Genomic DNA, 26480 nt, shown 5'->3' on the forward strand with positions numbered 1-26480 from the left:
AAAACCCGAGCAACGAGTACACTCACTCATCACTAGTTAGTATGCCTATAGTGTAGAAGTAAGGGAATAATCCTGTTTAGAAACCATTAGTTAGGAACTTCAAAAATGTATTTAAGAAAATTAGCATTAGAAGATATAATTTACCTGTTTTTATGTAGCCAAGATACTATATAAATTACTAATCTCCATTACTTTGAATATTGGAATGCATTTACATTTTAAACTAAAAGCCTATTTTAAACACAGAGTTGTAACAAGGCAGTATAAATTAATGACACAATGAGATGAAAAGTAATTTGGGTACTTGTTAGACATTTACATATTCCTCTAAAAATCTCTGCATTTCTCCATTGTATTTTTATCCTTTGGTTTAGCATACCTATATTGCTGTAAAAAACTTTTGCCTCCACTTTGAGGAATCATAGGCACTGTAATTAGACGCTTCCTCTTCTGCAGAGAGATATGATAATGTATTAATGCTAGCAAGTTATGTATTTGATTAAACAGTGACATTGATGGATGAACCTCTCCAAACATCTTGTATATGTTGATGTGAGAACCCAGAATTCATTAACTAGCTTTTCAGAAAGCGGGATAGTATGTTATATATTTTACTTCCTCAGTAGTTTTTATGAATATATTTGGTTACTCTTAGCAGATGACCTGAGATTAGGAAAGAAGAGATAAGTACTTAAGTATGGTTAAGGGATATAAAATGTTAACCATGAATGCATAATACTATACAAGCACGAAATCTACGTTCAATTAGCCCAGAAATATAAAAATATTTTGTAATAAAATATTAGTAGTAGTTAACTATAGGAGCATTCCTTCTACCATGTTTGCAGGTAAAGTCAATGGATTGTATCCATGCTGAGACAGCAGAGAGGACCTTTCAACTCATTCTCTGCGAGCAGTCAAAGTGTGCTCTTTCTTCCAACAATATTTGTGGCTTACTTCTGCATAAATTTATAGTAGTACTCCCATTAATATTTTTGTTCATTAAATGTGTGTATACAGTATATGTCTGTATGGTAGTGTGAATGTATTTGTATACTCATCAACCACGTCATTCTCTGATGTCCAGCGCCGCTCGTCTCCTCTTCTCAGTGTCTCTGCAAACTCTTCGGGTCACACTGCGCTCTACGTGATCCAGAAGTGTCTTTTACAATGTAAGCCTACAAAGCGTGAGAATTATTCTCCATAAGCTTACTTTGTCAAAGTGACTTCAGGCTCACACAAAGAGCATAAAGTGATCCGGCTTGTCTGAATTGCGGTGACAACACTGAGAAGAGGAGCAGAACAGCGCTGGATCCCGGAGAAAGTGGAAGAAGGTCAGTTAATATACTCATACTACACATCATACACGAACATTTCATGAAAAAAATATATTCATGGGAGTGCTCTTTTTAATTCTGTAATTGAATTAGCAGCACTACAACCACACTGATTAAGCAAGTAGCAGCCTCAATCTCTTCTGTCTCTCCCTGTCAATTTTTTTTTATTTTTCTCTATTCTTTACATGCTAATCTTCTTCACTGATTTGTTGTAACACACTATCTGCTGTGGCGATCAGCCCTGGTGCAAAATTTGAACCTGAGTCCTCCTGCATGCATACATGCAGATATATGGGCCCTTGTAGTGTTCTAAACACTGTGAAGACATAGATCTTCACCCTCTTATGTAACAATCCCCTATCCTGGCCCCTTTCTATAACAATGTCCCCCACTCTGGGCCCCTTCCAGTATTAATGTCCCGTATCCTAGTTTAATGGTTCCTTCCTGAGTAACTTCCAAATATAATGTCTCCCTTTCCTGGTATGTCCGTCATCCGGAGCCACGTTTAATTAATATGGGTGTTAGGGTTTGGCGGAACACACCAAATATTTATGTATAAAGTAATAGGTGCGTTCGCAACCCGGGGTCCATCATGCAGGAGTAAAACCCGCTGCTAGTAAGTGACGGTACTATATGGCGGTATAAGTGAACTCTGTTACTTCACAGAGACACTTAAGACAAGAGAACACTGTTCCCTGTTAACCTCACAGAGGAACACAGCTACCAAATAGAGCGAACAGAGGTCATGCAGTCAGAATAGCACACGCAAAACTACTCACCGGAGGTGCCAGTTTTCTAGGGGCTTATTTCAGCCGTACCCTGAAACCACATACATAAGACCACACTGGCGCTGAACACACAACTTAGTGGATACTAGCGCATGGCTGTGCTGCCATGCAAACCTTTTATAGCTGCAGCAACTTCAGGACCTTCCTGGAGGACCAATGGGAGCTGCTACAGTATCTGAGCAACTTCAGGACCTTCCTAGAGGACCAAAGGGAGCTGCTGCAGTACCTGAGCATGTGACCCCCGACCTCCAATGAGAGGTCTTACCCTGGGCCTGCTCAGAAGGGGAAAAGCAGGACTAAGTCGCAGAGACGTCTGCTCACCGCTGACCAGTACTGGCTACAATGGCTGAGCCTGGAAAGGCATCAGTAACCATCCGCACCGTATCAGGCTGAGCCAGACGCTGGGACCGATGTCTCCGCTGAGCAGGCTCCACTGCAGCTGGAGAAGAATGGGAGACTGCAGCGGAGATGGCTCGAGATTCCCCCTGTGCAGAGGTGGGAACTCGACCCCTAACATTACCCCCCTCCTAGGGCCCTCTCCTTGGACTTCGCTATGCTCAAAGGCCGCAATGAGCTGCAGAGCTCAAATGTGCTCAGCTGTTATGATGCAGTGGTTTAGGAGCAACATGGAACGAGCTCTGAAGGAAGTGGTAACTGTACTGACCGCAGTCCCTAAGCTCAACACAACACTAGAAATAGCCGAGGAATGCTCCTAACTCTCCCTATGCATCTCGTCACAGCCTAAGAGCTAACTACCCCTAAAGACAGAAGCAGGAAAACTATCTTGCCTCAGAGAAAATCCCCAAAGGATAGATTAGCCCCCCACAAATAATGACTGTGAGTGGAGAGGGAAAAGACATACACAGAATGAAACCAGGATGAGCACAGGAGGCCAGTCTAGCTTGATAGATAAGACAGGATGGAATACTGTGCGGTCAGTATAAAACACTACAAAAATCCATGCAGAGTTTACAAAAAATCTCCACACCTGACTAAAGGTGTGGAGGGTAAATCTGCTTCCCAGAGCTTCCAGCAAGACAGAATTAATTCATATTGATAAGCTGGACAAACATAGAAAGCACTGAACGGATAAGTACACAATCTGTGAACAGAACAGAGCAAGTAAGAACTTAGCTTTGCTGAACTGGTCAGGAAAACAGGGAAATCCAAAGAGATGTGAATCCTACCAGAAACCATTTACAAGTGGCACTGGCTGAAGGAACAGCCAGGCCTAAATAGCCGAGCAGAAGAGAAGATAAGTGGAGGCAGCTGATGACAGCTAACTCCAAGGAGCAGCCATACCTGTTGTGAATTCTGTGGCTGAGTTCACTTCTGTGGTCACAAGTGGTATTGCAGTCTCTGGGCTTCCTCCCTCAGGTGTTTTGGTGAGCTCGTTGGCTGCCTTGCTATTTAGCTCCACCTGAGTCTGTCTTCCTTGCTCCTTGTCAATGTTCCAGTGTTGGATCTGAGCTACTGCATCTTTCCTTGGGCCTGCTGCTCTGCTAGATAAGTGCTTCTAGTTTGTTTTCTGTTTTTTCTGTCCAGCTTGCTATTAACTTTTGCTGGAAGCTCTGAGAAGCAAAGGGGTGCACCGCCGTGCTGTTAGTTCGGCACGGTGGGTCTTTTTGCCCCTTTGCGTGGTTTTCGTTTTAGGGTTTTTTGTAGACTGCATAGTTCTCTTTGCTATCCTCGCTCTGTCTAGAATATCGGGCCTCACTTTGCTGAATCTATTTCATTCCTACGTTTGTCTTTTCATCTTGCTAACAGTCATTATATGTGGGGGGCTGCCTATTCCTTTGGGGTATTTCTCTGAGGTAAGTCAGGCTTGTATTTCTATCTTCTCGTCATATTCCTATGAAGGTTTCCTCTCCTAAATTTAAACCTCGTTTTATTGGTCCGTATAGGATTTCTGAGATTCTCAATCCGGTGTCTTTTCGTCTGACCCTCCCAGACTCCTTTTCCATACATAATGTATTCCATAGGTCGTTGTTGAGGAGATACGTGGCACCTATGGTTCCATCTGTGGAGCCTCCTGCCCCTGTTTTGGTGGAGGGGGAATTGGAGTATATTGTGGAGAAGATTTTGGATTCTCGTGTCTCTAGACGGAAACTCCAGTATCTGGTCAAATGGAAGGGTTATGCTCAGGAAGATAATTCCTGGGTTTTTGCCTCTGATGTCCATGCCCCAGATCTTGTTCGTGCCTTTCATGTGGCTCATCCTGGTCGGCCTGGGGGTTCTGGTGAGGGTTCGGTGACCCCTCCTCAAGGGGGGGGTACTGTTGTGAATTCTGTGGCTGAGTTCACTTCTGTGGTCACAAGTGGTATTGCAGTCTCTGGGCTTCCTCCCTCAGGTGTTTTGGTGAGCTCGTTGGCTGCCTTGCTATTTAGCTCCACCTGAGTCTGTCTTCCTTGCTCCTTGTCAATGTTCCAGTGTTGGATCTGAGCTACTGCATCTTTCCTTGGGCCTGCTGCTCTGCTAGATAAGTGCTTCTAGTTTGTTTTCTGTTTTTTCTGTCCAGCTTGCTATTAACTTTTGCTGGAAGCTCTGAGAAGCAAAGGGGTGCACCGCCGTGCTGTTAGTTCGGCACGGTGGGTCTTTTTGCCCCTTTGCGTGGTTTTCGTTTTAGGGTTTTTTGTAGACTGCATAGTTCTCTTTGCTATCCTTGCTCTGTCTAGAATATCGGGCCTCACTTTGCTGAATCTATTTCATTCCTACGTTTGTCTTTTCATCTTGCTAACAGTCATTATATGTGGGGGGCTGCCTATTCCTTTGGGGTATTTCTCTGAGGTAAGTCAGGCTTGTATTTCTATCTTCAGGCTAGTCAGCTCCTCAGGCAGTGCCGAGTTGCATAGGTAGTGATAGGCGCAATCCACTGCTGCTTATAGTTGTGTGAGGATAGATCAGGTACTGCAGTTTACAGAGATTCCACGTCTCAGAGCTCGTCCTATTGTTTTTGGTTATTGCCAGATCTCTGTATGTGCGCTGATTACTGCACGCTGTGTTGCCTGATTGCCAGCCATAACACATACCACTTGAAACCACAAGAGGGAGCCCAAGAGCAGAACTCACAAAAGTGCCACTTACAACCACCGGAGGGACCCCAAGAGCGGAATTCACAACAGTACCCCCTCTGTTGTGAATTCTGTGGCAGAGCTCCCTCCTGTGGTCACAAGTGGTACTTCGGCTGATTCTCTCTGTGAGCTTCCGTTGGTGGAGGAGAGTGGTACTGCAGCTTCTGAGTTTCCTTCCTCAGGTGATGTGGGGAAGTCGTTCGGTGCTGCTCTATTTAACTCCACCTAGTGCTTTGATCCTTGCCTCCAGTCAATGTTCTAGTATTGGACCTGTTTCCTCCTGGATCGTTCCTGTGGCCTGCTGCTCTGCATAGCTAAGTTCCGCTTTTGCTTTTTGTTTGCTGTTTTTTTCTGTCCAGCTTGCTTTTTTGTTTTTTTTTGCTTGCTGGAAGCTCTGGGACGCAGAGGGTGTACCTCCGTGCCGTTAGTTCGGTACGGAGGGTCTTTTTGCCCCCTTTGCGTGGTTGTTTGTAGGGTTTTGTGTTGACCGCAAAGTTACCTTTCCTATCCTCGCTCTGTTCAGAAAGTCGGGCCTCACTTTGCTAAATCTATTTCATCTCTACGTTTGTCTTTTCATCTTAACTCACAGTCATTATATGTGGGGGCTGCCTTTTCCTTTGGGGTATTTCTCTGAGGCAAGGTAGGCTTATTTTCTATCTTCAGGCTAGCTAGTTTCTCAGGCTGTGCCGAGTTGCATAGGGAGTGTTAGGCGCAATCTACGGCTGCCTCTAGTGTGGTTGGAGAGGATTAGGGATTGCGGTCAGCAGAGTTCCCACGTCTCAGAGCTCGTTCTATGTTTTTGGGTTATTGTCAGGTCACTGTATGTGCTCTGACTTCTATGTCCATTGTGGTACTGAATTACCAGATCATAACACCCCTCCTTGAGGAGGGGTCACCGAACCCTCACCAGAGCCCCCAGGCCGATCAGGATGAGCCAAATGAAAAGCACGAACCAAATCGGTGGCATGGACATCGGAGGCAACAACCCAAGAATTATCCTCCTGGCCATAACCCTTCCACTTGACAAGATACTGAAGCCTCCGCCTCGAAAAACGAGAATCCAAAATCTTCTCAACCTCATATTCCAACTCTCCCTCAACCAACACCGGGGCAGGAGGGTCATCCGAGGGAACAACGGGCACCACATATCTCCGCAACAAAGATCTATGGAAAACATTATGAATGGCAAAAGAGGCTGGAAGAGCCAAACGAAATGACACCAGATTAATAATTTCAGAAATTTTATAAGGACCAATAAACCGAGGCTTAAACTTAGGGGACGAAACCTTCATAGGAACATGACGAGAAGACAACCAAACCAAATCCCCCACACGAAGCCGGGGACCAACACACCGACGGCGGTTAGCAAAACGTTGAGCTCTTTCCTGAGACAACGTCAAATTGTCCACCACATGAGTCCAAATCTGCTGCAGCCTGTCCACCACAGAATCAACACCAGGACAATCAGAAGGCTCAACCTGCCCAGAAGAAAAGCGAGGATGAAAACCAAAATTACAAAAGAAAGGGGAAACCAAAGTAGCCGAACTAGCCCAATTATTAAGGGCAAACTCGGCCAAAGGCAAGAAAGACACCCAATTATCCTGATCAGCAGACACAAAGCATCTCAAATAGGTCTCCAAGGTCTGATTACTTCGCTCAGTTTGGCCATTAGTCTGAGGATGAAACGCCGAAGAAAAAGACAAATCAATGCCCACCCTAGCATAAAAGGACCGCCAAAATCTAGAGACAAACTGAGAACCTCTGTCAGACACAATATTCTCCGGAATGCCATGCAAACGAACCACATGCTGAAAAAACAATGGAACCAGATCTGAGGAGGAAGGCAACTTAGGCAAAGGTACCAGATGGACCAGTTTAGAGAACCGGTCACAAACAACCCAGATAACAGACATCTTCTGGGAAACAGGAAGATCCGAAATAAAATCCATGGAAATATGCGTCCAGGGCCTCTCAGGGACCGGCAAAGGCAAAAGCAACCCACTAGCGCGGGAACAGCAAGGCTTGGCTCGGGCGCAAGTCCCACAGGATTGCACAAAAGCACGGACATCGCGCGACAAGGACGGCCACCAAAAGGACCTAGCAATCAAATCTCTGGTACCAAAAATCCCAGGATGACCAGCCAACACTGAACAATGAACCTCAGAAATTACCTTACTTGTCCATCTATCAGGAACAAACAGCTTCCCCACAGGACAGCGGTCAGGCCTATCAGCCTGAAATTCCTGAAGCACCCGCCGCAAATCAGGAGATATGGCAGAAAGAATCACCCCTTCCTTAAGAATGCCAACCGGCTCAAGGACTCCAGGAGAATCAGGCGAAAAACTCCTAGAGAGGGCATCAGCCTTAACATTCTTAGATCCCGGAAGATACGAGACCACAAAATCAAAACGGGAGAAAAACAGGGACCATCGAGCCTGTCTAGGATTAAGCCACTTGGTAAATCAGATTCTTATGATCGGTCAAGACCACAACGCGGTGCTTAGCTCCCTCAAGCCAATGTCGCCACTCCTCAAACGCCCACTTCATAGCCAACAACTCCCGATTGCCGACATCATAATAGCGTTCCGCAGGCGAAAACTTTCTGGAAAAAAAAGCACACGGTTGCATCAAAGAACCATCAGACTCCCTCTGAGACAAAACGGCCCCTGCTCCAATCTCAGAAGTGTCGACCTCAACCTGAAAAGGAAGAGAAACATCCGGCTGACGCAACACAGGGGCAGAAGTAAATCGGCATTTAAGCTCTTGAAAGGCCTCAACAGCCGCAGAGGACCAATTCGTCACATCCGCGCCTTTCTTCGTCAAATCAGTAAGGGGCTTAACCACACTGGAAAAGTTGGCAATGAAACGGCGATAGAAATTAGCAAAGCCCAAAAATTTTTGAAGGCCCTTCACAGATGTGGGTTGAATCCAGTCATGAATAGCTTGGACCTTAACAGGATCCATTTCTATAGACGAGGGAGAAAAAATAAAACCCAAAAAAGAGACCTTCTGAACTCCGAATAGGCACTTAGACCCCTTCACAAACAAAGCATTATCATGAAGGTTCTGGAACACCATCCTGACCTGCTTCACATGAGACTCCCAATCATCGGACAAAATCAAAATATCATCCAAATATACGACCATGAATTTATCAAGATAATTGCGGAAAATATCATGCATGAAAGACTGGAACACAGATGGAGCATTAGAGAGCCCAAATGGCATCACAAGGTATTCAAAATGGCCTTCTGCGTATTAAATGCAGTTTTCCATTCGTCACCCTGTTTAATACGAACAAGATTATATGCCCCTCGGAGGTCAATCTTAGTAAACCAACTAGCCCTCTTAATCTGACAAAACAAATCAGTAAGCAAAGGCAAGGGGTATTGGAATTTGACCGTGATCTTATTAAGAAGACGATAATCAATACAGGGTCTCAAGGAGCCATCCTTCTTAGCAACAAAAAAGAAACCCACTCCCAATGGTGACGAAGAGGGCCGAATATGCCCCTTCTCCAAAGACTCCTTAACATAACTCCGCATGGCGGCATGCTCTGGTACAGACAGATTGAAAAGTCGGCCCTTAGGGAACTTGCAACTAGGAATCAAGTTAATAGCACAATCACAGTCCCTATGTGGAGGAAGGGAACTGGATTTGGGCTCATCAAATACATCCTGGAAATCCGACAAAAACTCAGGGACCTCAGAAGAGGGGGAAGAGGAAATTGACATCAAAGGAACGTCACTATGTACCCCTTGACAACCCCAACTAGTCACAGACATAGTTTTCCAATCCAGCACCGGATTATGTTCCCGTAATCATGGAAAACCCAGTACAACAACATCATGCAGGTAATGCAACACCAGAAAACGGCAATCTTCCTGATGTGCTGGAGCCATGTACATAGTCATCTGCATCCAGTACTGAGGTTTATCCTTGGCCAAGGGTGTAGCATCAATACCCCTCAAAGAAATAGGGCTCTGCAAAGGCTGCAAGGAAAAACCACAGCGCCTGGCGAATTCTAAGTCCATTAAGTTCAGGGAAACGCCTGAATCCACAAATGCCATGACAGAAAAGGACGACAATGAGCAAATCAGGGTCACAGATAAGAGAAATTTAGGCTGTATAGTACTAATGGTAACATACCTAGCGACTCTCTTAGTACGCTTAGGGCAATCAGAGATAACATGAGCCGAATCACCACAGTAAAAACACAGCCTATTCTGACGTCTGAATTCCTGCCGTTCTGTTCTAGTCAAAATCCTATCACATTGCATAGGTTCAGGACTTTGCTCAGAGGACACTGCCATATGGTGCACAGCTTTGCGCTCGCGCATAGAGTTGAGCGACCTTGACCTTTTTAGAGTCGAGCCGGGTTTCGCGAAACCCGACTATCTCAAAAGTCGGGTCGAGTGAAATCGGCCGATTATGACGTAAAGTCGGGATCGACCGAAACACAAAACCCAATGCAAGTCAATGGGGCAGCATAGTCGGCAGTGAGTGGGGGCCAGGAAAACACCTAGAGTGCCCATTTTAATGTCAAAACCATCCATTCTTCTTAATGAAGCTTGTCAAGCGTAATTTACCTTATAATAATTGGAAGGCATTTGAAATTGGGGGTCATTTGGCTAAAGTTGTGGTGGGTAGTGCTGGTTCAAGTAATTAGTGGGCCCAGGAAATCTGGACCACGTCACGGCAGTGGAGCAGGGAGAGGTAAGTATTTCAACTTTGCAAGTGCTGTGAACCTGAGCAAGCAGGGGGGGCCCACTCGTTGGCATTGGCACTGGCACAGGGCCCCTCAAAGTACAGCGGTGTGTTTGCACGGCGGGGGCGCCTCCCACCGGCAGCAACACTTTTGCGTACTATGAGAGGCCCTGTGCCAGTGACGTCGCCAACTAGTATTCCTCCCCCCACCTGATGAAGGAACCTGCACTTTCATCTGCACCTTCCTGTTTGTCCCCGTGTAAGGTGGTATGGTATGCGGGAAGAGCAACCTGACTTTCAGCAGGGTCACAATGTTGTTGTGTAGCGTGCACGGGGAATGTTGCGTTATGGGTCAATGTACCAGCAGACTCATCTATCACTGGCTGGGCAATGGGCAGGATGAGGAGGAAACACAGATATAGGTCCAAAGAATAAAGTTGGCTAAATGTAGTTCAAAATTGGTAACACAGGAATAACCAGGGGGCATTGCAGTGGAGGACAACTGGAATGAGAGACTGACACAGAGAGTAGGCCCAAATCAGTAAGTAGTCGAAATGCAGTTCAAAATTGGCAACCGTAGTAAACAGGCGGCACAGCTTTGTTCAGTGGAGGAGAACAGCAAGGAGTGGCAGACACCGATAGTAGGCCCCAACCCAACTAGTAGGCCAAATGCAGTCTAACATTAACAACTACTTAACGAGCGCCTGAAAACGGAATTTCAGGACAGGAAACCAGGAGAACAGCAAGGAGTGGCAGACACCGATAGTAGGCCCCAAACCAACTAGTACGCCAAATGCAGTTGTTCCGTTTAACCACAATTCAATGAGAGCCTGAAGATAGAAGTTCAGGAAAGGCAACCTGGAGAACACCTTGGAGTGGAACACACCATCTCTCTACACCCCATACCAAATTTGTAGGCCTAATGCAGTGTAGTTTCCAAGAACTACTAAACGAGAGCCGGAAGATCGAAGCTCAGGAAAGGCAACCTGGAGAACACCTTGGAGTGGAACACACCATCTCTCTACACCCCATACCCAATTTGTAGGCCTAATGCAGTATAGTTTCCAACAACTACTAAACGAGAGCCGGAAGATCGAAGCTCAGGAAAGGCAACCTGGAGAACACCTTGGAGTGGAACACACCATCTCTCTACACCCCATACCCAATTTGTAGGCCTAATGCAGCGTAGTTTCCAACAACTACTAAACGAGAGCATGAAGATCGAAGCATTGGCGAGGAAACCTGGGGAACACCTTGGAGTGGAACACACCATCTCTCTACACCCCATACCCAATTTGTAGGCCTAATGCAGAGTAGTTTCTAACAACTACTAAACGAGAGCCGGAAGATCGAAGCTCAGGAAAGGCAACCTGGAGAACACCTTGGAGTGGAACAAACCATCTCTCTACACCCCATACCCAATTTGTAGGCCTAATGCAGTGTAGTTTCCAAGAACTACTAAACGAGAGCTGGAAGATCGAAGCTCAGGAAAGGCAACCTAGAGAACACTTTGGAGTGGAACACACCATCTCTCTACACCCCATACCCAATTTGTAGGCCTAATGCAGTGTAGTTTCCAAGAACTACTAAACGAGAGCCGGAAGATCGAAGCTCAGGAAAGGCAACCTGGAGAACACCTTGGAGTGGAACAAACCATCTCTCTACACCCCATACCCAATTTGTAGGCCTAATGCAGTGTAGTTTCCAAGAACTACTAAACGAGAGCCGGAAGATCAAAGCTCAGGAAAGGCAACCTGGAGAACACCTTGGAGTGGAACACACCATCTCTCTACACCCCATACCCAATTTGTAGGCCTAATGCAGTGTAGTTTCCAAGAACTACTAAACGAGAGCATGAAGATCGAAGCTCAGGAAAGGCAACCTGGGGAACACCTTGGAGTGTAACAAACCCTCTCTCTACACCATGGAAGGGCTGATTCTTAGGAAGGAAGGCTGTCGGAAAGAAGCAGGGTGCGTCCGAGGGTGATTATATTCTTATCAGGTATATACTCACCCTCGGACGCGCCCTGCTTCTTTATTTGTAATGAATGTTTATTTGCAATGTGGTTTTGACTTACTCTATTTTTAGGTAAATAATGATTTTATTATTTTCATTGTTTTGCATCTTCTTGGCAATAATATAAAGAAGACGCGACAGGACAACACTCGGTGGATGCCATATCTGTGTTTTAAATTGAAAAAAACTTTCAGTTAACTACTTGCAGGAGAAAGTTATTGTAGCTGGTGGCCATTTTTAGTACTGTACCAGATTTTTGTTGTATGTGTTTGTTTTTAATGTTAAAATGTCTGCATTTGATATCTCTCCAGTATTTTCTTTTTTATAAGCAAAATACTTATTTTTATATTTTCTGATGTTGGTTCCAGGGGTACACGGGCAGCAGTGGTGTGGTCAGTGGAGGCCTAGTGGAAGGAGTGACCGCAGACAGGCATCGAAGGCCTAAAATAATAACACATGGCTGTAGGCAATTTTAAATTGGTTCCAGGGGTACACGGGCAGCAGTGGTGTGGTCAGTGGAGGCCTAGTGGAAGGAGTGACCGCAAACAGGCATCGAAGGCCTAAAGTAAAAAAATTGGGCTGGCTGTAGGCAATTTTAAATTGGTTCCAGGGGTACACGGGCAGCAGTGGTGTGGTCAGTGGAGGCCTAGTGGAAGGAGTGACCGCAGACAGGCATCGAAGGCCTAAAATAATAACACATGGCTGTAGGCAATTGCAAATTGGTTCCAGGGGTACACGGGCAGCAGTGGCCTGGTCAGTGTAGTAGTAGTAGAAAGAACGGACCGCAGACAGGCATCGAAGGCCTAAAATAAAAAAATTGGGCTGGCTGTAGGCAATTTTAAATTGGTTCCAGGGGTACACGGGCAGCAGTGGTGTGGTCAGTGGAGGCATATTGTAAGGAGTGACCGCAGACAGGCATCGAAGGCTTAAAATAATAACACATGGCTGTAGGCAATTTTAAATTGGTTCCAGGGGTACACGGGCAGCAGTGGCCTGGTCAGTGTAGTAGTAGTGGAAAGAATGGACCGCAGACAGGCATCGAAGGCCTAGAATAAAAAAATTGGGCTGGCAGTAGGCAATTTTAAATTGGTTCCAGGGGTACACGGGCAGCAGTGGTGTGGTCAGTGGAGGCATATTGTAAGGAGTGACCGCAGACAGGCATCGAAGGCCTAAAATAATAACACATGGCTGTAGGCAATTTTAAATTGGTTCCAGGGGTACACGGGCAGCAGTGGCCTGGTCAGTGTAGTAGTAGTGGAAAGAATGGACCGCAGACAGGCATCGAAGGCCTAGAATAAAAAAATTGGGCTGGCTGTAGGCAATTTTAAATTGGTTCCAGGGGTACACGGGCAGCAGTCGTGTGGTCAGTGGAGGCATATTGTAAGGAGTGACCGCAGATAGGCATCGAAGGCCTAAAATAATAACACATGGCTGTAGGCAATTTTAAATTGGTTCCAGGGGTACACGGGCAGCAGTGGCCTGGTCAGTGTAGTAGTAGTGGAAAGAATGGACCGCAGACAGGTATCGAAGGCCTAGAATAAAAAAATTGGGCTGGCTGTAGGCAATTTTAAATTGGTTCCAGGGGTACACGGGCAGCAGTGGTGTGGTCAGTGGAGGCATATTGTAAGGAGTGACCGCAGACAGGCATCGAAGGCCTAAAATAATAACACATGGCTATAGGCAATTTTAAATTGGTTCCAGGGGTACACGGGCAGCAGTGGCCTGGTCAGTGTAGTAGTAGTAGAAAGAATGGACCGCAGACAGGCATCGAAGGCCTAAAATAAAAAAATTGGGCTGGCTGTAGGCAATTTTAAATTGGTTCCAGGGGTACACGGGCAGCAGTGGTGTGGTCAGTGGAGGCGTAGTGGAAGGAGTGACAGCAGACAGGCATCGAAGGCCTAAAATAATAACACATGGCTGTAGGCAATTTTAAATTGGTTCCAGGGGTACACGGGCAGCAGTGGTGTGGTCAGTGGAGGCATATTGTAAGGAGTGACCGCAGACAGGCATCGAAGGCCTAAAATAATAACACATGGCTGTAGGCAATTTTAAATTGGTTCCAGGGGTACACGGGCAGCAGTGGCCTGGTCAGTGTAGTAGTACTGGAATGAATGGACCGCAGACAGGCATCGAAGGCCTAGAATAAAAAAATTGGGCTGGCTGTAGGCAATTTTAAATTGGTTCCAGGGGTACACGGGCAGCAGTGGTGTGGTCAGTGGAGGCATATTGTAAGGAGTGACCGCAGACAGGCATCGAAGGCCTAAAATAATAACACATGGCTGTAGGCAATTTTAAATTGGTTCCAGAGGTACACGGGCAGCAGTGGCCTGGTCAGTGTAGTAGTAGTAGAAAGAATGGACCGCAGACAGGCATCGAAGGCCTAAAATAAAAAAATTGGGCTGGCTGTAGGCAATTTTAAATTGGTTCCAGGGGTACACGGGCAGCAGTGGTGTGGTCAGTGGAGGCGTAGTGGAAGGAGTGACCGCAGACAGGCATCGAAGGCCTAAAATAATAACACATGGCTGTAGGCAATTTTAAATTGGTTCCAGGGGTACACGGGCAGCAGTGGTGTGGTCAGTGGAGGCATATTGTAAGGAGTGACCGCAGACAGGCATCGAAGGCCTAAAATAATAACACATGGCTGTAGGCAATTTTAAATTGGTTCCAGGGGTACACGGGCAGCAGTGGCCTGGTCAGTGTAGTAGTAGTAGAAAGAATGGACCGCAGACAGGCATCGAAGGCCTAAAATAAAAAAATTGGGCTGGCTGTAGGCAATTTTAAATTGGTTCCAGGGGTACACGGGCAGCAGTGGTGTGGTCAGTGGAGGCATAGTGGAAGGAGTGACCGCAGACAGGCTTCGAAGGCCTAACATAACAAAAATGTCAATACAATGGTATTGTCAGTGGCAGGCATTGAAGGATGTCAGCGCATAGATTAAACATTGGTGGAGCTGTGAGATAATTTTGCAAGTGGTAGAGCACTGTTTGAGCTGGGGAGGGTGGGAACTGTCTTGTGGCCGGCGGTACAGGCCCAGGGCCCCTCATATTACAACGGTGTGTCTGACGTTGGGTGAGCACCACCACCGCCAGAGACACTTTATTGTACTAGGAGGGACCCAGTGGCAGTGCCGTTGACCAAAAGCGGGCACACCCACCTCTTCAGACAAACAGCACTCTCACGGGTGCTGTCGCCAAGTGTCGATACCACGGCCCCGTGTAGGGAGTTTGGCCATTTAGTGAGGTGTAAACATGTCGTATGCTGGACAATCAGGTGCAGAAAATTACGAGATTGGAAAAGGCATTCAGAATAGTCCAAGACCTTTTCATAGGAAAGCTAGGTGTCGGCCGGGCAAGGTGGGGCAAAAGATTTCGAAATCCAGTTGTGGTTCATTTTAATGAAGGTTAGATCATCTACATTTTGGGTAGCCAGACGAGTCCTTTTTTCTGTTAGTATTGAACCTGCAGCACTGAATACTCTTTCTGATAGGACACTAGCTGCCGGGCAAGCAAGCTCCTGCAATGCATATTCTGCCAATTCTGGCCAGGTGTCTAATTTTGATGCCCAGTAATCAAATGGGAATGACGGTTGAGGGAGAACATCGATAAGGGATGAAAAATAGTTTGTAACCATACTGGACAAATGTTTTCTCCTGTCACTTTGAATTGATGCTGCAGTACCTGTCCTGTCTGCGGTCATAGCAAAATCACTCCACAACCTGGTCAGAAAACCCCTCTGGCCAACGCCACTTCTGATTTCTGCCCCTCTAACTCCTCTGGTCTGCTGGCCCCTGCAGCTCGTGTGAGAACGATCACGGGCGCTGTGTGCAGGGAATGCCAGAAGCAAACGGTCAACAAGAGTTGATTGTTTGGTTGCTAATATTAGTTCCAAGTTCTCATGTGGCATTATATTTTGCAATTTGCCCTTATAGCGAGCATCAAGGAGGCAGGCCAACCAGTAATCGTCATCGTTCATCATTTTAGTTATGCGTGTGTCCCTTTTGAGGATACGTAAGGCATAATCCGCCATGTGGGCCAAAGTTCCAGTTCTCAAATCTGCGGTTGTGCTTGGTTGAGGGGCAGTTTCAGGCAAATCCACGTCACTTGTGTCCCTCCAAAAACCAGAACCCGACCTTGCCGCGCCACCAATTTCCAGTGGCCCCGGAAAAGCTTCCTCATTAAAAATATAATCATCCCCATCATCCTCCTCGTCCTCCTCCTCCTCTTCGCCCGCTAACTTGTCCTGTACACTGCCCTGGCCAGACAATGGCTGACTGTCATCAAGGCTTACCTCTTCCTCAGCTGCAGACGCCTGATCCTTTATGTGCGTCAAACTTTGCATCAGCAGACGCATTAGGGGGATGCTCATGCTTATTATGGCGTTGTCTGCACTAACCAGCCGTGTGCATTCCTCAAAACACTGAAGGACTTGACACATGTCTTGAATGTTCGACCACTGCACACCTGACAACTCCATGTCTGCCATCCTACTGCCTGCCCGTGTATATGTATCCTCCCACAAAAACATAACAGCCCGCCTCTGTTCGCACAGTCTCTGAAGCATGTGCAGTGTTGAGTTCCACCTTGTTGCAACGTCTATGATTAGGCGATGCTGGGGAAGGTTCAAAGAACGCTGATAGGTCTGCATACGGGTGGAGTGTACGGGCGAACGGCGGATATGTGAGCAAAGTCCACGCACTTTGAGGAGCAGGTCGGATAACCCCGGATAACTTTTCAGGAAGCACTGCACCACCAGGTTTAAGGTGTGAGCCAGGCAAGGAATGTGTTTCAGTTGGGAAAGGGAGATGGCAGCCATGAAATTCCTTCCGTTATCAATCACTACCTTGCCTGCCTCAAGATCTACAGTGCCCAGCCACGACTGCATTTCTTTCTGCAAGAACTCGGACAGAACTTCCGCGGTGTGTCTGTTGTCGCCCAAACACTTCATAGCCAATACAGCCTGCTGACGTTTGCCAGTAGCTGCCCCATAATGGGAGACCTGGTGTGCAACAGTGGCAGCTGCAAATGGAGTGGTTGTGCGACTGCGGTCTGTGGACGAGCTCTCACTTCTGCAGGAGGACGAAGAGGAGGAGGAGGGGGTGCGAACGGCTACAGCCAACTGTTTCCTAGACCGTGGGCTAGGCAGAACTGTCCCAAACTTGCTGTCCCCTGTGGACCCTGCATCCACCACATTTACCCAGTGTGCCGTGATGGACACGTAACGTCCCTGGCCATGCCTACTGGTCCATGCATCTGTTGTCAGGTGCACCTTTGTGCTCACAGATTGCCTGAGTGCATGGACGATGCGCTCTTTAACATGCTGGTGGAGGGCTGGGATGGCTTTTCTGGAAAAAAGTGTCGACTGGGTAGCTCGTAGCGTGGTACAGCGTAGTCCATCAGGGCTTTGAAAGCTTCGCTTTCAACTAACCGGTAGGGCATCATCTCTAACGAGATTAGTCTAGCTATGTGGGCGTTCAAACCCTGTGTACGCGGATGCGAGGCTAAGTACTTCCTTTTTCTAACCATAGTCTCATGTAGGGTGAGCTGGACTGGAGAGCTGGAGATCGTGGAACTAGCGGGGGTGCTGGTGGACATGGCAGACTGAGAGACGGTGGGAGATGGTATTGTTGCCGCCGGTGCCCTAGATGCAGTGTTTCCTACTACAAAACTGGTGATTCCCTGACCCTGACTGCTTTGGCCTGGCAAAGAAACCTGCACAGATACTGCAGGTGGTGCGGAAAATGGTGGCCCTACACTGCCGGAAGGGATGTTGCGTTGCTGACTAGCTTCATTGGCCGAGGGTGCTACAACCTTAAGGGACATTTGGTAGTTAGTCCAGGCTTGCAAATGCATGGTGGTTAAATGTCTATGCATGCAACTTGTATTGAGACTTTTCAGATTCTGTCCTCTGCTTAAGGTAGTTGAACATTTTTGACAGATGACTTTGCGCTGATCAATTGGATGTTGTTTAAAAAAATGCCAGACTGCACTCTTTCTAGCATCGGATACCTTTTCAGGCATTGCAGACTGAGCTTTAACCAGATGGCCACGCTGTCCTCCAACAGGTTTTGGCTTTGCCACGCGTTTTGGGCAAGATACGGGCCCGGCAGATGGAACCTGTTGCGATGTTGATGCCTGCTGCGGCCCCTCCTCCTCCGCTTCAGAACTGCTGCCGCCTGCACCGTGTTCCCCCAATGGCTGCCAATCGGGGTCAAGAACTGGGTCATCTATTACCTCTTCTTGTAGCTCGTGTGCAACTTCGTCTGTGTCACCGTGTCGGTAGGTGGTATAGCGTTCGTGATGGGGCAACATAGTCTCATCAGGGTCTGATTCTTGATCATTACCCTGCGAGGGCAATGTTGTGGTCTGAGTCAAAGGACCAGCATTGTAGTCTGGCTGTGGCTGTGCATCAGTGCACTCCATGTCAGATTCAACTTGTAATGGGCATGGACTGTTAACTGCTTCACTTTCTAAGCCAGGGACGGTATGTGTAAAGAGCTCCATGGAGTAACCCGTTGTGTCGCCTGCTGCATCCTTCTCTCTTGTTGTTGTTTTTGCTGAAGAGGACAAGGAAGCGACTTGTCCCTGACCGTGAACATCCACTAACGACGCGCTGCTTTGACATTTACCAGTTTCACGAGAGGAGGCAAAAGAGCTAGAGGCTGAGTCAGCAAGATAAGCCAAAACTTGCTCTTGCTGCTCCGGCTTTAAAAGCGGTTTTCCTACTCCCAGAAAAGGGAGCGTTCGAGGCCTTGTGTAGCCAGACGACGAACCTGGCTCCACAGCTCCAGACTTAGGTGCAATATTTTTTTTCCCACGACCAGCTGATGCTCCACCACTACCACTACCCTCATTACCAGCTGACAATGAACGCCCCCGGCCACGACCTCTTCCACCAGACTTCCTCATTGTTTTAAAAACGTAAACAAACTAACGGTATTTGTTGCTGTCACACAAATTACACGGTGAGCTATAACTTCAGTATGATTTAGCTACCCCTTTACAGGTGAGTGAGACCACAACGAAAATCAGGCACAATGTTACACACTCTGTTGTTGGTGGCAACAAATGAGAGAGATGCCACACACGCAGGACTGTCACTGAGGCACAAATGTAAATATTAATCTCCCACTGTTTTTTTTTTTTTTTTTTTTTCAGGGAGACTTTAGGAAAAAAAAATAATAGAATAAAATGATTTTTTCAGGAAGAATTTAGAAACCAAATAAAATAAAATGATTTTTTCAGGGAGAATTTAGAAAACAAATAAAACAAAAAAAGGCTTTCTATGGCCCACTGAGTGAGAGATGACGCACACAGGAGTCAGGAGTGGCACACAAGCCCAGAGGCCAATATTTATCTCCCACTGATTGATGTAGTGATTTTTTCAGGTAGATTTTGGAACCCAAATCAAGCTAAAAAAATAATAGGCTTTCTATGGCCCACAATTGGAGAGAAAGAGAGAGATGGCACACCCAGGAGTCAAGACTGGCACACAAGCAGAAAGGGCAATATTAATCTCCCACTGTTTTTTTTTTTTTTTTTTTTTTTCAGGGAGACTTTAGGAAAAAAAAAAATAGAATAAAATGATTTTTTCAGGAAGAATTTAGAAACCAAATAAAATAAAATGATTTTTTCAGGGAGAATTTAGAAAACAAATAAAACAAAAAAAGGCTTTCTATGGCCCACTGAGTGAGAGATGACGCACACAGGAGTCAGGAGTGGCACAGAAGCCCAGAGGCCAATATTTATCTCCCACTGCTTGATGTAGTGATTTTTTCAGGTAGATTTTGGAACCCAAATCAAGCTAAAAAAATAATAGGCTTTCTATGGCCCACAATTGGAGAGAGAGAGAGAGAGATGGCACACCCAGGAGTCAAGACTGGCACACAAGCAGAAAGGGCAATATTAATCTCCCACTGATTTGTTTTTTGTTTTTTTTTCAGGGAGACTTTAGGAAAAAAAATAATAGAATAAAATGATTTTTTCAGGAAGAATTTAGAAACCAAATAAAATAAAATGATTTTTTCAGGGAGAATTTAGAAAACAAATAAAACAAAAAAGGCTTTCTATGGCCCACTGAGTGAGAGATGACGCACACAGGAGTCAGGAGTGGCACACAAGCCCAGAGGCCAATATTTATCTCCCACTGATTGATGTAGTGATTTTTTCAGGTAGATTTTGGAACCCAAATCAAGCTAAAAAAATAATAGGCTTTCTATGGCCCACAATTGGAGAGAGAGAGATGGCACACCCAGGAGTCAAGACTGGCACACAAGCAGAAAGGGCAATATTAATCTCCCACTGATTTGTTTTTTTTTTTTTTCAGGGAGACTTTAGGAAAAAAAATAATAGAATAAAATGATTTTTTCAGGAAGAATTTAGAAACCAAATAAAATAAAATGATTTTTTCAGGGAGAATTTAGAAAACAAATAAAACAAAAAAAGGCTTTCTATGGCCCACTGAGTGAGAGATGACGCACACAGGAGTCAGGAGTGGCACACAAGCCCAGAGGCCAATATTTATCTCCCACTGATTGATGTAGTGATTTTTTCAGGTAGATTTTGGAACCCAAATCAAGCTAAAAAAATAATAGGCTTTCTATGGCCCACAATTGGAGAGAAAGAGAGAGATGGCACACCCAGGAGTCAAGACTGGCACACAAGCAGAAAGGGCAATATTAATCTCCCACTGTTTTTTTTTTTTTTTTTTTTTTTCAGGGAGACTTTAGGAAAAAAAAAAATAGAATAAAATGATTTTTTCAGGAAGAATTTAGAAACCAAATAAAATAAAATGATTTTTTCAGGGAGAATTTAGAAAACAAATAAAACAAAAAAAGGCTTTCTATGGCCCACTGAGTGAGAGATGACGCACACAGGAGTCAGGAGTGGCACACAAGCCCAGAGGCCAATATTTATCTCCCACTGATTGACGTAGTGATTTTTTCAGGTAGATTTTGGAACCCAAATCAAGCTAAAAAAATAATAGGCTTTCTATGGCCCACAATTGGAGAGAGAGAGAGAGAGATGGCACACCCAGGAGTCAAGACTGGCACACAAGCAGAAAGGGCAATATTAATCTCCCACTGATTGATTTATTGATTTTTTCAGGTAGAATTTAGAACCCAAATAAAGCAAAAAAAAAAAAAAAAAGGGCTTTCTATGGCCCACTGAGTGAGTGATGATGCACACAGGAGTCAGGAGTGGCACACAAGCCCTGAGGCCAATATTTTTCTCCCACTGATTGATGTAGTGATTTTTTCAGGTACATTTTAGAACCCAAATCAAGCAAAAAAATAAATAGGCTTTCTATGGCCCACTATTTGTGAGAGAGATGGCACGCTCAGGACTGGCACACAAGCCCAGAGGCCAATATTAATCTCCCACTTTTTTTTTTTTTTTGTTCCAGGGAAAATTTATAAACCCAATAAAAAAATAATAAATAGGCTTTCTATGGCCCACTATCTGAGAGAGAGAGATGGTACGCTTAGGACTGGCACACAAGCCCAAAGGCCAATATTAATCTCCCACTGATTGATTTATTGATTTTTTCAGGTAGAATTTAGAACCCAAATAAAGCAAAAAAAAAAAAATGGGCTTTCTATGGCCCACTGAGCGAGTGATGATGCACACAGGAGTCAGGAGTGGCACACAAGCCCTGAGGCCAATATTTTTCTCCCACTGATTGATGTAGTGATTTTTTCAGGTAGATTTTAGAACCCAAATCAAGCAAAAAAATAAATAGGCTTTCTATGGCCCACTATTTGTGAGAGAGATGGCACGCTCAGGACTGGCACACAAGCCCAGAGGCCAATATTAATCTCCCACTTTTTCTTTTTTTGTTCCAGGGAAAATTTATAAACCCAATAAAAAAAATAATAAATAGGCTTTCTATGGCCCACTATCTGAGAGAGAGAGATGGCACGCTTAGGACTGGCACACAAGCCCAAAGGCCAATATTAATCTCCCACTGATTGATTTATTGATTTTTTCAGGTAGAATTTAGAACCCAAATAAAGCAAAAAAAAAAAAAATGGGCTTTCTATGGCCCACTGAGTGAGTGATGATGCACACAGGAGTCAGGAGTGGCACACAAGCCCTGAGGCCAATATTTTTCTCCCACTGATTGATGTAGTGATTTTTTCAGGTAGATTTTAGAACCAAAATCAAGCAAAAAAATAAATAGGCTTTCTATGGCCCACTGACTGAGAGATGGCACACACAGGAGTCAAGAGTGGCACACAAGCCCTAAAGCCAATATTTTTCTCCCACTGATTGATGTAGTGATTTTTTCAGGTAGATTTTATAACCCAAATCAAGCAAAATAATAAATAGGCTTTCTATGGCCCACTATTTGTGAGAGAGATGGCACGCTCAGGACTGGCACACAAGCCCAGAGGCCAATATTAATCTCCCACTTTTTTTTTTTTTGTTCCAGGGAAAATTTATAAACCCAATAAAAAAAATAATAAATAGGCTTTCTATGGCCCACTATCTGAGAGAGAGAAATGGCACGCTTAGGACTGGCACACAAGCCCAAAGGCCAATATTAATCTCCCACTGATTGATTTATTGATTTTTTCAGGTAGAATTTAGAACCCAAATAAAGCAAAAAAAAAAAAAAAATGGGCTTTCTATGGCCCACTGAGTGAGTGATGATGCACACAGGAGTCAGGAGTGGCACACAAGCCCTGAGGCCAATATTTTTCTCCCACTGATTGATGTAGTGATTTTTTCAGGTAGATTTTATAACCCAAATCAAGCAAAAAAATTAATAGGCTTTCTATGGCCCACTGACTGAGAGATGGCACACACAGGAATGGCACTCTAGCAGAAATGTCAATCTTAATCTCCCACAAAAAAAAAAAAACAGGGAGTGTCCTTCAATTACTATCTCCCTGCAGTAATCTCAGCCAGGTATGGCAGGCAGCAATAAGGAGTGGACTGATGCACAAATTAAATAAAAAGTGTGTACAAACAAAAAAGATAGCTGTGCAGAAAGGAAGGAACAAGACGATTTGTGCTTTGAAAAAAAGCAGTTGGTTTGCACAGCGGCGTACACACAGCAATGCAGCTATCAGGGAGCCTTCTAGGGCAGCCCAATGAGCTACAGCGCTGAGGGGATAAAAAAAAAAAAATGTAGCTTCCACTGTCCCTGCACACCGAAGGTGGTGTTGGGCAGTGGAAATCGCTACAGCACAAGCGGTTTGGTGGTTAATGGACCCTGCCTAACGCTATCCCTGCTTCTGACGAAGCGGCAGCAACCTCTCCCTAAGCTCAGATCAGCAGCAGTAAGATGGCGGTCGGCGGGAACGCCCCTTTATAGCCCCTGTGACGCCGCAGACAGCAAGCCAATCACTGCAATGCCCTTCTCTAAGATGGTGGGGACCAGGACCTATGTCATCACGCTGCCCACACTCTGCGTTTACCTTCATTGGCTGAGAAATGGCACTTTTCGCGTCATTGAAATGCGACTTTGGCGCGACAGTCGCGTACCTCATGGCTGACCCCGCACAGGGGTCGGATCGGGTTTCATGAAACCCGACTTTGCCAAAAGTCGGCGACTTTTGAAAATGAACGACCCGTTTCGCTCAACCCTAGTCGTTAGAGAAACTAGTGTGTTTAGAGAGGAAGGAAATCACAGATTCCAGTCCTTCTTTGTCCCCAATACTGGTATAAAGGCTATTTACATCCATAGTTACTAATTTACAGCCTGTTTGTAGAACACCTAAATGATTCAGAGATGCTAGGAAGTCGGTTGTATCTTTAAGATACGATTTGATGAGCGGGACAAGCGGAGACAAGATTTTTTCAGTGTGATCACTAAGGGAGATAAAATGGAATTAGTGGAGGCCATTATCGGACGTCCAGGGGGGGTCTCGATAAATTCTTGTGAATTTTCAGGAGGGTATAAAACACAGGGATGACTGGGTGCTGATTAATTAAGAATTCCCCTAGTTTCTCATCAGTTGTCCCTAGTTGGCAGTAATGTGTTACTAGACTTTGAATTTGTTTGGTTATATCAAATGTAGGATTATTAGATATAGGCAAATATGTATTAGAATCACTTGATTGTGAAGGTATCTCATCCATATAATATGCTCGATCTAGAACCGCTATTGAACCCCCCTTGTCTCCGGGATAATAATTAATTCCTTTCTGGCTTTAAGTTATATTAAGAACCTATACTCATCACTGGTAAGGTTATGTTTAATGCGCAACTGACCCCTTTCTATAGATTCCAAAGTAGCTTTAACATCTGTTTGAACAAGATCAATATATGTTTCAATAAGGTGATATGATCGTGGTGGTTGAAAAGAGCTCGGAATGCGTAGATTCAGAGCTTTTAGAGCAAAAAGCATTCATGAAGGTTCCGCAACAGGAAGATTTACCAGTGGTTGGTTGGAGAAATGGGCCTTCAACCTTAAAGTCCTAGTAAAATGGTGTAACTCTTGGTCAAGTTGAAAGGTATTAAAGCGTGGTACAGGGCAAAAGGTTAGTCTCTTCTGTAAAAGAATCATTTTGGAGGAAGACAGGCAGTGCATTGAGATATTGTAGACAATGTTGGTAGATGTATTTGTACCTGTGATCTCGTTCTCATCTTGTGTTGGTCTAGACCTGTGTCGCCTCGCCCTCCGCGTCTTCCTTGGTATGGCCGGGCCTGACGTGGTTCTAAAAAAGTTGAATGTGAAGTGCCAAAATCGCTTTCTGAGCTGGTGGAGATAGGACTGTATCCTCGCCATGTAGACCTGCAGTTTCTGAAGGAGCCACTAGAATGCCATCCGTATACCTGGTTGTTCTTATAACCTTCTGTATCACGTAGGAACTTGTTCCTTTCTTTGGTTTGTAGGTTATTACGAAGTTCAGAGATGGTGTTATCAAGTTTGTCTTTCACAGGCTTGAAATCCTCAGATGAAAAAGTATTAATAAGCTGTTGCTCCATTGTGGTGATCTTTGTCTTAGGCTCAGTGATTTAGGTCTGTAAATAATCAATGGTCAAAACAATAAGGTCCATAGAACACTTGTTCAGAATCGATTCAAACTTAACACAAAAATCTGCATTATCATGGAACAAAGTGGTTCTTATTGGGACTCTGAGACCTCTAGGGATGCGTTGCACCCTATGGTATTCTGCTAGAGTAATGCAATGTAAGTCTAGTGCCATGAGTCTCCGTAAGTCGATTTCAAAGTCTCTCTTCGTAATTCTTCTGAGGAAGTGTTTAAGAAAGTCCCAAGTGTAGTGACTTGTGAAATGATGGTGGATGCTTCCTCTTGATTGTAGGACAAAGTAGTAAAAGACATTAGTCCAAGCAGGAGCCAACACCCAAACAATATCAATGGCGTCATTAGATTAAGGGGTGCTCACTGCCAAAAAAAATAGGTGCTCAGGAGAAAAAGGAAAACCATAAAAATTATGAACTCCGGCACTTGCACCTAAATTAGACTTTTTTGAAAACAAGGTGATTTTGTTGTATCCAAAAATATGGTAAATTCAATAAAGAAGAGTAACAAGCCCTTCTCAAGTAATGTCTGTTTCTGATAAACAGACATTACTTGAGAAAGGCTTGTTAGCCGAAACATTGTAAATTGATGTCTGTATTTACTCTTCTTTTCTTGAATTTACCATATTTTTGGGATATAATAAAATCACCTTGTTTTCAAAAAGTCTAATTTCAGTGCCGGAGTTCATCATTTTTTATAGTTTTCTTTTTTCTCCTGAGCATCTGTTTTTTTTTAGCAGTGAGCACCCCTTAATCTATTGACCCTCTGGTAAAACAGTTACTGACATGGAGTCTCAGACAGGGTTGATTCAGAGACTGATAGGACAGTCTGGATATAAGGAATACTTTGAAGGCACACATTCAGACACATGGATATCAGATACTGATTCAAGTATTGACCACAGAGTGACTGGGGGTTAAGGTCTCAGGAAATGGCCACAGTTGGACCTGGGACTATGGGTCCAGGACTTGCCACGCAAGGCCTAGGAACTACAGGTTCGGGACTGGTCATGCAAGGACCAGGTACTATGGATTCAGGCCACTGGCCACACCAGGATGAGCAGACCTAACTACTCACTAGTTGCACCACTAACACTCATTTCACTATGCGTGCCAATGAGACACAGAGACTGGAAGGAGGGAGAATGCCAAGGGACATGCCGCATGGCTGCTGCAGTGAGTATGTTGGCATCACTGCATGGAGGGAGAAGGGGAACCATGCGAGGACACCAAGAGCAGAGATGCATGCTGGGGTTTGCGGGCCCCCCATCTGCATCCTTATTCTCCTTACTATCTGTACAATTTGATCCGTTATTTATAATTTTTTCTATTTTTCTACAACTATGAACTGTCCTGTGACCAACCAAATACATCACAAAATGGATGCTGTAGTTCCTGTTTCTACTTTTAGACATGCTATGATAACCCCTCCTGTTTGGTTTTGCTATGCCAAGTAATATGATAGCTACAAATAATTATGGGGAAATCCATCTGGCTGCCCTTAAGGTCCTGTTATTTTTCTCGGACTGATGCAATCTTCTGCAATGCATAAAATCTAAGGGGACA

General features: G+C 45.1%; 1 pseudogene; it reads right to left on the minus strand.

The window, feature by feature from the left end:
* The window catches only part of LOC138674466 (sphingosine-1-phosphate phosphatase 2 pseudogene), a 34724-nt pseudogene extending 9868 nt beyond the window's left edge, over positions 1-24856 (minus strand).
* Between the last annotated feature and the right edge of the window lie 1624 nt (positions 24857-26480).

This window comes from Ranitomeya imitator, chromosome 4, assembly GCF_032444005.1.
Source record: "Ranitomeya imitator isolate aRanImi1 chromosome 4, aRanImi1.pri, whole genome shotgun sequence".
In the NCBI taxonomy this organism is placed as follows: Eukaryota; Metazoa; Chordata; class Amphibia; order Anura; family Dendrobatidae; genus Ranitomeya; species Ranitomeya imitator.